This window comes from Tupaia chinensis, unplaced genomic scaffold (assembly GCF_000334495.1).
Source record: "Tupaia chinensis unplaced genomic scaffold, TupChi_1.0 Scaffold000060_1, whole genome shotgun sequence".
Taxonomy (NCBI): Eukaryota; Metazoa; Chordata; class Mammalia; order Scandentia; family Tupaiidae; genus Tupaia; species Tupaia belangeri.
The window spans coordinates 1,788,673-1,806,881 of NW_006159518.1; the positions used below are offsets into that span (position 1 = coordinate 1,788,673).

At 43.2% G+C, this 18,209-nt stretch overlaps 1 protein-coding gene across 1 annotated transcript in view; it reads right to left on the minus strand.

Annotated features, from left to right (window-relative positions):
* Positions 1 to 18,209, minus strand: part of NEBL (nebulette) — a 460,558-nt gene that overhangs the window by 338,642 nt on the left and 103,707 nt on the right. The gene's annotated exons all lie outside the window — the stretch shown is intronic.

Below are 18,209 nucleotides of genomic sequence, written 5' to 3' on the forward strand. Positions count from 1 at the left end.
GAACATGATTTGCTTCAATTCAAAAGCAAAGCTTTCATGGGAGCAAAACATTCTGAGCAGGATTCAGATGCCCAGAGTTTTAGACTTGACTCATATGCTTAGCAATTGTGTGAAGCTGGGCAGGTCAAAGGTTCTAGGCATTGATCTTCTCCCTTGATCTACCTATATGTTGGGTATTTGTGAGGATAGAATAGATGGCTATAAAAGTAATTAAGTATAAAAATGTAAAATACTCAGGGCCAGCAGGTGGCATTGTGATTAAAGGTGCTGGACTCCCACACAGTCGACCACTGTTTGAGTCCTGGATCCAGCAGGTTGAAACTTACGCCGAGTATACACATGCCCAAAATCCCAGAAAGAGAATGGAAGAGAAGGGATGGCAGCATAGCCATGCCTCCTGGAGTCTGATTTCTCACTTATCTTTTCACTGTCTCTCTCTCTCTCTCCAGTGAGCACATAGGCTTTATGGCAAAAGCTTTAAAAAAAAAAAGTGAAATACTATATGTTATTATAAAGTATTTGGTTGTCAAAAAGTAATGATATGTTTTTTTCTATGCACAAATGCATCAGGATTTTTCCAACAACCCAGTATTTCAAAGATTATGTATTAAAAGCTTAATCGCTTTCCCTCATTTATCAAGCTTATCAATGACCATCACCCCAGGGGTTGGCATTAATCCCCCACTCACCTGGGCAGACAGGGTGGCCCATGCCTACATCTACCATTGCTCCTATGTATCATATGGATGACAGACTGTTTGCTGGATGTCCCTCCCACAGCCCAGCACTCATGCTCTGTTACCACCAGTTCTGGGCACGCAGTGACACCTCATCGGTGGGATGTTCAATAAATATTCTAGGGTAAACGGGCTACCATTTGATACTAGCAGAAGCAGAGTTAACAAAATCCTGGTACTAAAAGACAAGTTTCATTCCAAATTTCCTTAGATATATTTGAGGACCAGCTCCATGGTACAACAGTAAAGCACTATTTGAGAGAAGCTGGATATTCCACATGGCAGCCACAGTTCAAGGCCCATGCATGAGTGCTCAGGATCTGAGGGGCTGGAAGCCTAAAGGAAAGGGATGGCAGTGTGAGCAGCCCTCATGAAGGGTTTTTTCTCTTCTCTCTCCCCATCACGTAGGCATGCATGCACTCTATTATGAATAAAGAAAAAAATCGTTTTTTAAAAAGTCAGTTCTAATCCCTTCTGATCACCTCAAAGCAAGGAGAGGGGAACGTCCTCTTGATAATGTGACCTACACAAGGCTATATAGCCTGAATAATCGCATACCTTTTACCAAATACCATGCGATCGCTATCCAAAAATTAATGTGAACATCTAGAAAATTACAATACTATGTTGGCCACACATCTGCTCACACCAAGTTATTTCACCAAATCCAAGTAGCTGCTGCTTTGATGAAAACTCTTTATACTGTCTCAAACTTTTTCAGTTCCCTAATATTGAGAACATTGAAGTTCAACTTCATTGGACTCAAGAAGAAAGTATGGCCATTTAATTGTTAACTGGATAGTTAAGAATAACAGGAGGTCAAAGAGTTATCACTTTAAGGTGGTAACACAACCTACAGCCACAATTCATAATGAACAAAATAAAATCATGGACTAGTCAGACAATCCAAGCTGGGGATTCTTCTCCGGGAGGGTTTCAACAGAAATACTATGTCCTATTTTTGGTGAATGTGCTGTACAACAATGTGATGGGATAGCATTTGGGTATTCGGACCCTATTTTGTTATACAATGTTTGAATCTGCCAAATACAAATACTTCAAGTCCCCATAACACCCTCTTCACTCTGCCAGGGTCTAATGCAGAGTCATCTAAAAATAGCAGCTAGAGACGCAGCCAGATCTCCCAGGGATGCTGAAGAGGTGCTGCTAAATGGCAGAGATTGCAGTTTAAAGGGGCAGGACAGCTGATCAAGCCTCTCTGAGCATAGCACCGACGAGAGCTACCATGCCCGACAGTGCCTCTCCCTGTGACACACCGCAGGCATCTTCCTTCTCTTCCTTGTCTGCAGTCTTCACAGATTTAACCAAGTTACCCAAATCATCCCTCGTACAACTCAACTCATCCCTTAAACACAGCAAGCAATAATCACCATTCGACACAGAAAGGGGAGTTCATTTTCAGCTAAAGAGGTAAAAAGACATCACACAACACACTTTTAGAGTGTCCCAGAGCACATCTGGAACAGAGGTTCGACCTTGACCACTCATCAGAACCACCTGGAAGGTTTCTTCGACATAACAGTCTTCAGTATGGCTCTCAGATCCCACACCCTCTTGCTTCCTCAAAGACATCACTCCAGAGATTGCCCCTTTTTCCTGTACTATTTCTCCCCCTCTACTGGTTCACACATAAACATGCTTCTATTTCCCCCATTAAAAATCCTTCAAGGGGCCGGCAGGTGGTGCGGTGGTTAAGGCCTCAGATGCTTCCACATAGCCGACCACAGTTCAAGTCCCAGACCTGATGCTTTCGCACTTTCCCTGTGTGTGTGTGTGTGTGTGTGTGTGTGATCAAATTAAAATAAGAGAATGTAAATAAAATTAAATAAAAAATTCTTTTTTAAAAAAAATCCTTTGATCTGGTTTCTCTCACCATCTCATGTTTCTCTTATAGGCAAAACACCTCAAAAGAACTGTCTACACTTGCTTTCTCTAACTCCACAGTTTCCATTAGCTCTAGAACTTCAACCCAATTATCAGCCTTCCCACTGACCTGAAACCACTTCTTGCAAGGACAACAATGGCCTCCACATTACTCAAGCCAACCATCAGTCCTCTCCTCATCTTATGTGCTTAGTCATCAGCTGACTGAGCTTACCCAGCCTTCCTGCCACGGCTCACTTGGCTTCTAGGGCATCACGTTCCCCGCCCGGTTATTACACATTGAATTGTGCCGCCCCCCCCCCAAAAAAGACAGGCTGAAGTCCTAACTCCTAGGACCTAAGAATGTGATCTTATTTGCAAACAGTCTTCATAGGTTCAACCAAATTAACCACGTCATTAGGGTAGACCTTGCATGTGCTCTATGGCACAAAAATAAATAAATAAAAAGTCCCAAGATAGGGCCAGCAAATGGCCTAACAGTTACATCACTGGACTACCACATGGCTGACTAAGGTTCAAGTCCTGGACCCAATGGCTTGAAACTTACACCAGGAGTATATGCATGTGCGCCCAAGATCTTGGGAGGAGAATGGAGGAGAAGGGATTGCAGTGTGGCCATCCTCCTTTTGGGGTGATTTCTCACTTTCCCTCTCACTGTCTCTCTCTCTCTCTCTCTCCAGTGAGCACATAGGCTTTATGGCAAAAGCTTTAAAAAAAAAAAGTGAAATACTATATGTTATTATAAAGTATTTGGTTGTCAAAAAGTAATGATATGTTTTTTTCTATGCACAAATGCATCAGGATTTTTCCAACAACCCAGTATTTCAAAGATTATGTATTAAAAGCTTAATCGCTTTCCCTCATTTATCAAGCTTATCAATGACCATCACCCCAGGGGTTGGCATTAATCCCCCACTCACCTGGGCAGACAGGGTGGCCCATGCCTACATCTACCATTGCTCCTATGTATCATATGGATGACAGACTGTTTGCTGGATGTCCCTCCCACAGCCCAGCACTCATGCTCTGTTACCACCAGTTCTGGGCACGCAGTGACACCTCATCGGTGGGATGTTCAATAAATATTCTAGGGTAAACGGGCTACCATTTGATACTAGCAGAAGCAGAGTTAACAAAATCCTGGTACTAAAAGACAAGTTTCATTCCAAATTTCCTTAGATATATTTGAGGACCAGCTCCATGGTACAACAGTAAAGCACTATTTGAGAGAAGCTGGATATTCCACATGGCAGCCACAGTTCAAGGCCCATGCATGAGTGCTCAGGATCTGAGGGGCTGGAAGCCTAAAGGAAAGGGATGGCAGTGTGAGCAGCCCTCATGAAGGGTTTTTTCTCTTCTCTCTCCCCATCACGTAGGCATGCATGCACTCTATTATGAATAAAGAAAAAAATCGTTTTTTAAAAAGTCAGTTCTAATCCCTTCTGATCACCTCAAAGCAAGGAGAGGGGAACGTCCTCTTGATAATGTGACCTACACAAGGCTATATAGCCTGAATAATCGCATACCTTTTACCAAATACCATGCGATCGCTATCCAAAAATTAATGTGAACATCTAGAAAATTACAATACTATGTTGGCCACACATCTGCTCACACCAAGTTATTTCACCAAATCCAAGTAGCTGCTGCTTTGATGAAAACTCTTTATACTGTCTCAAACTTTTTCAGTTCCCTAATATTGAGAACATTGAAGTTCAACTTCATTGGACTCAAGAAGAAAGTATGGCCATTTAATTGTTAACTGGATAGTTAAGAATAACAGGAGGTCAAAGAGTTATCACTTTAAGGTGGTAACACAACCTACAGCCACAATTCATAATGAACAAAATAAAATCATGGACTAGTCAGACAATCCAAGCTGGGGATTCTTCTCCGGGAGGGTTTCAACAGAAATACTATGTCCTATTTTTGGTGAATGTGCTGTACAACAATGTGATGGGATAGCATTTGGGTATTCGGACCCTATTTTGTTATACAATGTTTGAATCTGCCAAATACAAATACTTCAAGTCCCCATAACACCCTCTTCACTCTGCCAGGGTCTAATGCAGAGTCATCTAAAAATAGCAGCTAGAGACGCAGCCAGATCTCCCAGGGATGCTGAAGAGGTGCTGCTAAATGGCAGAGATTGCAGTTTAAAGGGGCAGGACAGCTGATCAAGCCTCTCTGAGCATAGCACCGACGAGAGCTACCATGCCCGACAGTGCCTCTCCCTGTGACACACCGCAGGCATCTTCCTTCTCTTCCTTGTCTGCAGTCTTCACAGATTTAACCAAGTTACCCAAATCATCCCTCGTACAACTCAACTCATCCCTTAAACACAGCAAGCAATAATCACCATTCGACACAGAACGGGGAGTTCATTTTCATTTTCAGCTAAAGAGGTAAAAAGACATCACACAACACACTTTTAGAGTGTCCCAGAGCACATCTGGAACAGAGGTTCGACCTTGACCACTCATCAGAACCACCTGGAAGGTTTCTTCGACATAACAGTCTTCAGTATGGCTCTCAGATCCCACACCCTCTTGCTTCCTCAAAGACATCACTCCAGAGATTGCCCCTTTTTCCTGTACTATTTCTCCCCCTCTACTGGTTCACACATAAACATGCTTCTATTTCCCCCATTAAAAATCCTTCAAGGGGCCGGCAGGTGGTGCGGTGGTTAAGGCCTCAGATGCTTCCACATAGCCGACCACAGTTCAAGTCCCAGACCTGATGCTTTCGCACTTTCCCTGTGTGTGTGTGTGTGTGTGTGTGTGTGTGTGATCAAATTAAAATAAGAGAATGTAAATAAAATTAAATAAATAATTCTTTTTTTTAAAAAATCCTTTGATCTGGTTTCTCTCACCATCTCATGTTTCTCTTATAGGCAAAACACCTCAAAAGAACTGTCTACACTTGCTTTCTCTAACTCCACAGTTTCCATTAGCTCTAGAACTTCAACCCAATTATCAGCCTTCCCACTGACCTGAAACCACTTCTTGCAAGGACAACAATGGCCTCCACATTACTCAAGCCAACCATCAGTCCTCTCCTCATCTTATGTGCTTAGTCATCAGCTGACTGAGCTTACCCAGCCTTCCTGCCACGGCTCACTTGGCTTCTAGGGCATCACGTTCCCCGGCTATTACACATTGAATTGTGCCGCCCCCCCCCCCAAAAAAAGACAGGCTGAAGTCCTAACTCCTAGGACCTAAGAATGTGATCTTATTTGCAAACAGTCTTCATAGGTTCAACCAAATTAACCACGTCATTAGGGTAGACCTTAACCCAGTATGACTGTCATTCTTATTTAAAAGGGTAAATCTGAACATAGGCCCACATAGACAGAAGATGACGGAAGGACACTCAGCGAGAAGATGGCACGTGTGATGAACAGAAGCACCTGCAAGCCAAGGGTCGCCAAGGAATGCCATCAAACACCGGCAGCTAGAAGAGGTAAGGGAGGATTCTCTCCGAGAGCTGTCAGAGAGAATATGGCCCTGCTGACACCAGATTCCAAAGTCAAGCCTCCAGAACTGTGAGACAGTAACTCCCTACTGTATTAATCACCCCCTACTTTTGGCACTTTGGTCCAGCAGCTACCGGAACCTAAAACACTGGCTAATCCTCCTTAGCAGCTCTCTGACCTTGCGTGCCCTTGGGCTCACTCACTGAAAGTCTGTACTTTTCTATGTACACCCACATCTCATTGATCTCAACCACCTGAAGGCTTAACTTGCCATCTCTACAGTCATGACTTTCGCCCAGATCTCTCCCTGGTCTCGGGCTCACGCATCAACTACCTTCATGACATTTCTTCTTTGATGTCTCACAGACACAGCAAACCTAACTAGTCCTTACTAAATTCCTGACTCTCCCCAAGAAAATCTGTGCCTCCTTTGGGCTCTCCCATGTCAGTAAATGACTACTCACTTACCAATTATTCAGACCAAAGATAATATAACCTAAAATGAGAAGTGATATTTGACTTATTTTATTTTCTATACCCCACATTCCAAAGGCAAGTCCTGGAGGCTCAACCTTCAAAATACATTCAGAACGCGGTCACTTCCAGTCTCTCCCTTATCACCACCAAAGTGCAAACCCCATCGTTTCTCACCTGGGTCTCCTGCTTCCTCCTGGCCTCCTACATCCTGTTCTCAACACGGCAACCAGACAGAAGTTGGGTTTTTTTTAGAGAGACATTTTTGCTATAGGGTGTGTGTGCTCACCAGAGATACAGAGAGAGACGGAAAACAAGAATCACCCCCCACCCCAGCAGGGATGGCCACACAGAAACCCCTTCTCCTCCATTCTGCTCTTGAGATTTCTTACCTGGTATGAGTTTTCAGCTGCCAGGTCCCAGACTTGAGCCACAGTTGACTATATGGGAGTCCAGAGATGTAACCATTAGGCCATCTGCTAGTTCCAACCAACCAGAAAGAACTTGTAAAACAGAAATCAAAGATACCATCACTCCAGGACAAGTAGATGGCATAATGTTACGCTGTTCGAGTCCTTGACCTGGCAGCTTAAAACTCATGTCAGGTGTGTGTGCGTGCATGCCCAAATACGGAGAGGAGAATGGAGGAGAAGGAATTGCGTCACGGCCATCTCCACTGGGTTGGGGAGGAGGAGAAGGAATTGCGTCATGGCCATCTCCACTGGGTTGGGGGGGGGTGACTTCTCACTTTCTAACTCTCTGTCTCTCTCTCTCTGTCTCTCTGGCAAGCACATGAGTGAGCCCTATAGCAAAAATCTCTCTCTAAAAACAAAATAATAATAATAATAATACACACACACACACACACCATCATTCTTTTCCTCTCACCCAGAGGAAATGCCAAAATTCTGAAAATCTAAAATCTTCCTCCAACCCACTTCTCTGACTTCACCTCCTACTCTCATACTCCTGCTTTTTTGTCCTATATTCTCTCCATTCATCACTCTTCTTGCATTTTTCAACACACCAGCACGTTCCCACCTCCACCATGCGTACTTGCTCTTCCCTGCACCTCCACAGCTCACCCCTTGCTTCCAGCAGGTCTCTTCTCAAACATCACCTCACTGGTGAGACGGTCTTTGACCATCCTTATAATAGCAACCACCCCTCATCCTGCATCGTCCTACCCTGCTTGTTTCCACAGACTCCATCACCATGTAACAAATTAGCTCTTTACCTTGTTTTTAATCACCAGAGGGCTCAAATGCTCACCAAAGAGACAGAGAGAAAAAGAGAGAAAGCACCCCCAATGGGGAATGGGCACATGACAATCTCTTCTCCTCCTCCTCTCCATCCTGTTGGAATTTTGGGTGCACACGTCCACGTGCCCAGCATGTTTTTCAAGTTGCCAAGGCCGGGATTTGAACTACGGTTGGCCGTGTGGCATCTGTCTCTACTGCCCACTAACCTACAGAACCAGCCCTACTCCCCACCCCCCAGTGTTTCTCCCTCTACTAGAGTGAGTTCCATGTGAGCAGAAACATTGCTATATCATCAGCTCTTAATCTGTGCCTTGCACTTTGAAGGCATTTGACACATTTTTGAATGAGTGAGTTAGTTAACAAACAGGTAAAAATTCCTAAAACAGGAACCAGTAGATGGCATAATGGTTATGTCACTAGACTTCCAGATAGTCAACTGCAGTTCAAGTCCCAGACTCAGTGGCTTAAACTCATGCCAGGCACATGTGCGTGCGTGCCCAAAAATCCCAAGAGGAGAATGGAGAAGTGACTACAGTATGGCCATTCCCCTGGGGGGTGATTTCTCATTTTTTGTCTCTGTCTCTCTGGCAAGTGCACATGCCCTATAGCAAAAATCTTTCTCAAAGAAAGAAAGAGAGAAAGAAAGAAAGAACAAACGAAAGAAAAAAAGGGAAAAAAAAGAAATTCCTAAAATGATGTGAAATTTGTTTTTTTTATACAACAGCATTGCCTCAAGTTCATCTACCTAAACTTCGTAGTTGGGACAAGCATAATTCTATCTCAGCAATACAAACATTATGGCCACAAAAGAAAATTCAGAGACCGGAAAAAAATTTTAAAAGGAAAAAAGTTAATAAATTCTTCCTTTAAGGGATATTTTGCCCCTAAAGATGACAGAGTCCTGGCCTAGCTGCAGTGGCAAAGCAGTGGCATACCACTCCACAATGCTGAGCCACGTGGAGAATCAGGGTTCAGTTCCAAGATCAACCTATACCCACAGGGTGTACATGCTGGTTGGGAGGCTGGGGGAGGGTCATGGCAAGAGACATTATTGAGGATCTTTTTTTTTCTTTTTCTCTCTCTCTCATGAAGGGAATAAATAATTTTTTTTTGCATGGCTGAGTACTCCTCAGCCTTGCAGAGTTAATAAGGACTGAGTCACCTGAATAACGTGTCTCTGTGGCACTCCCCGGCAGTGGTCATACAGGGGTGGGCTCTGTGCTTACAGCTGCGACTCTGCTCCAGAGACAATACACTGTAGATTGTTGCACTTTAAGTTAACATAAGCCACAGATGCAAGCACATAGTCATGATTCCCGCGTCTGCTTCCACAGGAGGAAATGATCATCCCGAAATTTATTTACCTACTGCCCAACATGCAGAACGCAAGCCTGAAAAAGAGCCACGATGTAAAACTGGAATAGCTAAGCAGTCGCTGACGAAGATGCTAGTGGTGTTCTCCGTGTACACGGCAGCTGCAGTTTGTGAAGTTTAAATTTATCACACTGACTTACATTTCACGTGCCAAGTTGTTCCCTTTAGGATTTTAGCAGGTGTAATGGACAAATCAATACAGCTAAAATCTTAACCGCTGAGCTTCAAAGAGAACTCCCGCACACAACTCATCAGGGTGAGAGACAGCAGAAAGCTGGGGTGGGGGGGGAAGAGGCGAAAGAAGGAAAAGAAAATAAGGTAGAAAGAGAAGAGCTTTTAAGAGGACTTTGTTACCTATGCCTGCGGGTTACACTTTGAAATTCTGTCCTTTCTGTTTCCTTATCTGACGGATCTGGAATGGGATCGACCCTCTAAATTCCACTGGGGTTTGAAAGGGGTCTCAGGAAGGTAACAGCCCTGTGGCATTAACTAAAAGCCAGGTTTTAAGCATCTGAGCCTGGAGAAGAGATATATATTTTTTAAAATAATTACTTATTTTATTTTTTAATTTATTCATTCATTTATTTCTTAATTTGACCAGAGAGAGACAGAGGATGAGAGTGAGAGAGAAAGGAAGTGAGAAAGCAAGCCACCAGATTCAGGACTTGAACCCTGGTCGGCCATGTGGGAGTGTCCAGCGCCTTAACCACCACGCCACCTGCTGGTCCCAGAGAAGAGATACTCACAAAGGGAGCAGAGAAAGAAAAGGAGAGTCAGGCGGTGGACCCCAAGATGAATCTAGAACAGGGTTCTAGCTGCAGAGGAGACCTGGAGGCGGAAGTTGAGTATGCAAAAGACAAAGCAACAGAAATAAAGGTTCCAAAGGGGCTCCAGGTGTGTGAGGACCAGCGCGGTGTCAGCCTGGAGACACTGGCTACAGTAGTATGGACGCCTGATTGCTCTAAGAATTGAAAAAGGACCCCTGACACTTAAACAAGACTCTTGATCACACACCCGCTGTTCTACTCTTGCTACCCCGTACCTTTCAGCCCCACTTCTGACCCCTTCAGATGCCCTGACCACATGCGCCACCTTCAGAGCAGTGCTCTGAGACAGTCCACGTATACATCAGGACACGGCTGCATCATGTGTCCTGCAGAGCATTCACGGGTCGACGTTCTCGATGACCGCAAGACCACGAAGAGCTATTAGCTACTTACTTAGACTAACATTAGAAAAACATAATTAAATGTAATAAGTAATAATGAGTAGCACAGATTTGAAATGCCTTCTTAATTAAATCCATGGAAATATCACTGAGATACATCATCAAAGTTTTATGTTCAAACACAGCAACGCACTGTGAGTTATATTTTCCTTCTTTCTCACTGCAAAACAGAAATGCTTTTAAATATCTCTGGAATTACACCTTTTTTCACTCGGAGTTCTTATTTTATTTTGTTTCTCTGTGTGTTTAAAACTCACGGCCGTGATGGCAGCTTGACATTGAAAATGAGCACATATTTAAATATAGAGTAGAGGTCAAAAAACAATACGAATTCAAAGACATTTCTAAAAATACAGCTAATTTCCTTTTGAATTTCTACAGATTTGATCGCTCCTTCGAACCTTTTATACTGTGGTTCGGATTGTACTGCAAAGCCAAGATAAGCGCTGATTTTTATCTGGCGAGGGTGTTTCCTTCTCAGAAAAACAACCCAGGTCAGCAACCACAGTAAGAGTAACCGGCCTGGGGATGTAGTAGAAAAAGAAAAACCCATGATTTCACTTCAGCAGACAGAGCTCTAACTCAGCCTAAAGAACAAATTAATGATACATTAAAACCGTCCAGGTCCAGGGTTAGTAACCACTGAAAGGCAACTAAATTTTTTTATTAGCTTTTTCTGATAAAATAGATTCTGTGGGGACCCTCAGATGGCATAATGGTCATATTGCTGGACTCCCACGTTGTCGGCCACAATTAGAGCCCCAGACTCGATGACTTAAAACACGTGTGCACGCACGCTGAGGATCCCAAGAGGAGAATGGAGAAGGGACTGCAGCATGGCCAACCTCCCTGGGGGTTGATTCTTGGTTTCTATCTGTTTTTTTTGTTTGTTTGTTTTTGTTTGTTGGGGTTTTTTTGGAGAGGTTTTTGCTATAGGGCACGTGCGCTTGCCAGACAGACAGACAGACAGAGACACAGAGACAGAAAGCGAGAAATCACCCCCCAGGGGGGATGGTCACGCTGCAATCTCTTCTCCTCCATTCTCCTCCTGGGATCTTGGGCACGCACGCACACATGCCCGGCATGAGTTTTAAGCCACCGGGTCCAGGACATGAACCGCGGTCGACTACGTGGGAGTCCAGTGACATAGCCATTATACTAACTGCTGGTTCCCCTTGGTTTCTATCTGTATGTGTGTCTCTCTCTCCCACTCTCTCTCTCTCCCCAGCAAGCGCACGTGCCCTATAGCAAAAATCTCTTTAAAAAAAATAAATAAACCAGATTCTGTGTCTTTATTAAATGTTGTTGATGAGTTTTCAAAGTAATCATTTTAGAAGATACATTTCTAATTACTAGTTTGAAAAATACTGCAAGTCATGTTCTTACTATACCAGAATAAGCAATTTCTGGAAATGCCAGTATCAGAAATGCGATGTAAATTTTGTTCAAGTAAAGCTGCTATGTTTTAAAGAAAGAATCATTAGCACAGATACTAAACTTGGGGCTGTGGTAACAGGTGCCAAAGAGATTAAGACAGATCAGAAAAAGCAGTCTAAATAAAGAAATTAAATAAGTGATTTCTGCAAGCAGCAATAAAAATTATATCTTTAAGAATGAGCTCAGCAGGACCAGTCAGGTGGTGTGGTGCTTCAAGCGGCTTGATTCCTTATGGACAAGTGTGCAGTTCAAGTCCTAGACGCGGTGGTATGGAATACACGGCTTGATTCCTTATGGACAAGTGTGCAGTTCGAGTCCTAGACCCAGTGGTATGGAATAAATGCTGGTTGAGTGTGCATGCATGTCCTAAATCTAGGAGAATGGAAGAGAAGGGATGCAGCATGATCGTCTCCCCAGTGGGTGATTTCTCACTTTCCCTCTCTCCTCCTTTCCCTCTGTCTCTGTCTCTCTCCAGTGAGCACACATGCCCTATAGCAAAAACTTTTCAAAACATGAGACTAGCAAAAGGAGGAAAGAAAGGGGTGGGGGGTTATAACGCTTGTATTAGGGAATGTATGCAGCAATCAGTATTTAGTATAGGCAGCTCTCCTGTAGAACTAAGGCTGCCCAGTGAGTCATTTATGCTCGTACCGAATTAAAAGGTTTTTCTCCTGAAAGCTCTTGGTAAAGAGCCTTCATAAACAAGAAAGTGGGTGGAAGGAACAAGAAGAAAATCCCTTTTGCGAGAAAAGAAAAATCTAACCCACAGCATATGCTCAAGTGGAGAGGAACACAGAACTCTTTCAAGTTTGTTTTATTCTTAAACTGTGAGCCTGATCAGTTTTCTGTTTAAAACACCGCTTAACACCAAAATGATTGAAAGAGTTGTTTTGCTTTCTTCAAACTTTGTGATGCCTGAGGGGGATTTGAGATGACAAAATTAAAAGCAAGTGAGGGGGCAAAATAATTAGGTATACAGCTGCAACTTCACAGAATAAATCAATAAATACACAGAGAATACATGGTTGATTTTCCACCCACAGTGACTACAGTGAATTGAGCACTTAGCAGGTGCTCTGAAGAAGTTGTTCCAAAAGAAAAAATACGGGGAAGGAAGTTTTTTACTTCTGAAATGTAGGCAGAGGCTAAGCCAGCCACAGTGACACAGAAGTAGTATTCAGCTCCACAATTCTGAAACCACATGAGAAGGTCCCAGGTTCACATCCTGAGGCCCCCTACACATGCTGGGCGTGTACACACCCCCTCATCCTGGTTGGCTCAGGGTGGAGGTGGATGGCATGAAAACAGTGTTGAGGATCTCGATCTCTCTCTCTCTCTCAGAAGAAAGTAATGAACTTTAAAAAAAAAAAATAGAAAAGAAAAGGAAAAAAAAAGAATGTCTTAATTTCTGGGGTTTTGTTTTCTTTTTTAAGTTTTTGCCATAGGGCACTCATGTACTCCCCAGAGAGAGAAAGGGAAAGTGAGAAATCACTCCCCAGAGGGAGTGGCCACCCGCCATCCCTTCTCCTCCATTTTCTTCATTCATGATTTTTAATGCGAAACCTGCCTCATCCTCCACCAGTGCCTTCACACAAATCCTTGGGCATTTATTGAACACCTACTATGTATGACGATTGCCTCTCTTGTGCCTGTCACTTTGTGTTAGTCTTTAATCCTGCAGCTGGAAAGCCCCAGGGGCCTGGAGCATATGGGACTAGTATTAGTGCATCACTCACTCTGCCCAGTAACACTTTCACTCCACCTGGCACATTATTCCTGGACCAGGCCCAGGAAAAGAAATTGCACTGGGGAAGAACATTAACATGGCAGGGTGAAGGGTTTCAGCAGAAATTGCGCCTGACAAGCAGCCCTTCTGGCCACACCATTAGCAGCTACACTCTTCTAAGTCACCTGGTTATATGTGAGCTCCTCTCTCTGTCCTTCCACACCTTCGTCCGCAATCCGCCCTCCTCCGAGACTAATAGTGCTGCCAACTCAGTGGCCATCAGTCTTTCCCCATTAGCATTACGCTGTATAAAAATGGGAGAGAGTCGAGTACAATCCTCCCACGGCCTGAGTCACCTCCTTCCATTCTCCCGGGCTTGGACAGCTCACCTAATATCCCTCCGATTCTCCTTCCTATCTTTAAAATACCAAATTTCTTTTTCCACCTACTTTTAAAGAGCACACAAAAATCTAAAGGTGAACATATTGAAAAAAAATATATTGCTAATTATTAGTGACCTAGTGAATGAAGTAATAAGCACCTAAATGAATGAACATACCTACTCTTTCTTATTAAGATGATAGCAATTCATGATTGATAAAACTGTGCTCATGTAATGATTAAACACTAAAATGAAAGTTATGAAGCACAACAAAATTTACTAAGTAAATTCTGAGTAAACATTTAGTGACTTAAAACTAAGTGAATAAAAGAGATCTGATTTTAAATGGAAAATTAGGAACTAGACAATTATGTCTAAGATACTTAACTAAAGGGAAAGGGGATTCATCAGAAATGTAAATGGCCAAAACAGAGAATCATTAATAAAGGTGTTTTAAGCCTCTGAAGTTCCTTTAAAAAAAAAAAATGAATTTCAAGGCTAGCCAGGTGGCGTGGCAGTTAAGGTGGCTGGGTCCCACATGGCAACTGCACTATTCAAGTCCTGAACCCAGTGGCTGGAAAAACACTCTGGGCACGTGTGCATATGTTCGTGGAAAAACACTCTGGGCACGTGTGCATATGTGCTCAAAATCTAGAGCGAATGGAGGAGAAGGGATTGTAGTATGGCCACTCTCCCTGGTGGTGATTTCTTTCTTTCCCTCTCTCTAGCAAGCACACATGGCATATAAAAAACTAAAGAAGAAAAACAAAAAGATTTCACTATATTTTGCTTAGATTTATTGTCACTACAAACACCACCAGAGAAAATAAAGAGCCAGCCCTTCTTAAGGGTTAATTTGGTCAAGTGCATATTATTGAATAGAATCGTTTGTGGTTTTGGGGGGAGAGGTTTCTGCTATAGGGCACGTGCACTTGTGAGAGAGACAGAGAGACAGAAAGCGAGAAATTATCCCCCAGGGGTATGTGATTTTCTTCTCCCAATGCCTTCTCCTCCATTCTCCTCTCGGGATCTTGGGCACATACACATGCACACGCGCCCGGCATGAGTTTAAGCCACCGGATCCAGGACTCGAACCGCAGTTGACTACATGGGAGTCCAGCAACATAGCCATTACACCAATTGCTGGTCCCACTGAATAGAATTTTAATTCTTATCTATAAGGTCATTGTTCTCTTACATCCATTTTCTTACATGTTTCTCCTGATAACGTTTCTATTTAACTGAACATTTATATTTGTGGACTATTTAAGGATACTTCAAAACAATCATTATCTGCCCTACCTGCTCCATCTTATAGAATACTTAGAATATACAAAAAGAAAAGTTTAAGGGTCTATGTTTTCTAAAATAATTTTACTTCCCTTTTTTGCTTCCCAACCAGAAGCAGAAATATGAGGAATCTCCTCCGAAAAGTCCATGGAAAATACATATGATGAAAAAACTAAGCAGAAATTTCAAAAATTGTGCACCAGAATAATCTCATACTTTAATTCATTTTCCCCACAAACTTTTTGAAGTTCCCTACTACTACCTAGCGGGAACACTGAAATTATGAGTTTCTCCACCAGGTGAAAAATGGATGAGCAGGTCAGCTCCATGACTTCCCATTTTCCATGGGTATACTCAAACATGCCGAACACTTCCATAAAGTCAAAAAGTGTAAGTCAACACTTTTATATAAATATGCTATAAATTGGGGCCGTCAGATGGCATGGTGGTTAAGGGCACTAAACTCCCACATGGCTGATCACAGTTCAAGTCCTGGCCCTGGCGGTTTGCTTTCTCACTTTCCCTCTCTCTCTCACTCTGTCCCTCTCTTGTTAAAATTGAAATAAAGTTAAATAAAATAATATATGCTATAAATTATAAATGGCCATGTACTATATATTATATATAACAGAGGAGGGGAAACTTTTTTGATTTAATGTGATATTTCATATTCAGCATGTGTGTGTGTGTGTGTGTGTGTGTGTATGTGGTACATATGTGTGTATATAGACACACATATATAATTGTATTTATATGTTGCATATACACATATGTACTGTAAGTATATATACATACATGTGCACTGTATGTGTGTATATGTAATATATAACACTTATTAGTACTGTATGTATATACACACATATACAGCATACTGAGATCTTTACGTTGGTGCCCAGAAGCCATATTCTCCTCCTGGAAGCACCGACCTGATTTCCCCTCTGAAATGCCCAGTCCGTTTGGTTTGAGTGTCGCTGACCCAGCCCCTGCTCCTTCCATCTGCATCTCCCTCCAGCCACAGGGATGAACGTGTGAGTCAAGGCAGGCCCAAACAGCCCTGGAGCTTCCGTTGGAACTCCTGGGGAAGAGAAGCTCTTTCTGATGAGATGGTAGGGGGATCCTGAAGTGGCTAAGTGCCATCCCACCACTGGAGAAAGAGGCTACCCTGAAAGAGAAAGGAGCTGAAAGTGACGTGGCCCTGGGCTCACGGACACCTCTCCAGCTGTGGGCTCTGCAGGCCGGTACCTCCTCTCTCCTCCAGCTAGTTGACACTGCGTTTCTGCCACTTGCAACCGCAAAGTCCTGACTAAAGTCAAAGGAGGAAATAAGCACAAGAGTGACTGAATAAGTAGGCTAATCTTCGAGACTGTTTAACGTTTTTCTTTTTAACACTTGAAATATTTAGAGCTCCTCCAGTACCTTCGACATGTTCACATTTTCATCATGGCTCTTTTCCATTTTTCTCCCAGCTTTGGTCCACCGTAGCTTCCCTTAAGCCCTGGGGAAGTTCTCCCTTGGTTTCTCTGAATCCCCCAAGAAAGAAACGAGTGGAGTCCACGCCAGTCCTGTTCACGGAAAGCAGTTCTTTCTCGTGGTCCAGAGCTCACAGCTAGCCACTGAGATCAACTGGAAACTTCCCCTCCATCGAGAACAGGCTGTTTCAAAACACAGGATTCCAGAAATAGTTTATCAAGCTGTCCAGGTTCACTGTTAGGAAACCACTGCCCCGGCTGAAAGAATCACTCTCTTGGTCCTTGAATCACAGTCTCCTCGAGGAGGTTAGGCCCATCCACCCAAGGGTCGCCATGTCCTCATTCCACACTTAGCGTGCGACATGTCCGACCAAGCGTTTCAATCTTTATCTACACTTCCCTAGCAAACTAAGAAATGGCCCACTTGACACACTTTTAATCCAACTCAGCACAGACCACAGTGAGACTAGACATCTCGCTGGTGATGATAATTGCTACTAACCTTTCACAGAACAAAATACGACACGAGAGAAAGATGTGTACATTATTATAGTCGTAGCTGGTCATTACCTAATTTTATCTAATTATATTAATCACAACACAGTCTCTTATAAGAGATTAAAACAAGGTTTCCAAAAATACATGTTCTGTAATTTTCCCCTGATAGGGCGAGTCCTGTAAATAGCCCCTACCGTGTACTTATGGGGGCTTAGGGACGGGGTACTCCTGGAGCCCCAGAGCAGCCACTCATAACAGAAACGAGGCATCTGATCTGCTGCCACGGAGCCCCCTCCACACAAAGCCTCACGCTTCGGGACAGGAAAGCGAGAATAATACAGTATCCACTGGTAGCTGCAGGGGGACTTTTCGGAAGGCAAAACGGCATGACTTGAGTTGGAATTTGGCCAGGACACTGGGGCTAAATACCCGGACTCTTATGGAAAGTGCCCTGGGATTGTTAATGCCCTCGAGTCATCAGGACCTCAGTTTTGTGTCTTCTATGAAAAGAAAAGCTGATTAGATCATTTAAGTAAATCTCTCGGTGGGCTTCCTTAGCTTCTGATTATCTAGATATGCTTTAATCACTGTCAGATTGCCCTGGTTAAAATTAATGACAGATTAATGTAAGACTCTCCAAGATATCAAAGCACCAAAATATATACCTCAATAATATATCACATCTATATTTTTTCATTTGTTCCCCAGGGGATTAATTTAGAGCCCCAGCAATTCCTCCTTGGACTAAATCGTGCTGTGTTAAAGAGCACATAATATCCCAATTATCCTGTTGCCCTTATCTTTATGAGTCTCCAAAGGATGGATAACCTAAGTGGGCGATTAGATTTAATACCACATCCCTGGAACCAAGGTCCTGTTTCAACAGACACACTAAGGGGAAGGAAAAAAAAAAAAAAAAAACAACCAATTACTCTGAACATTAAATCTTCTA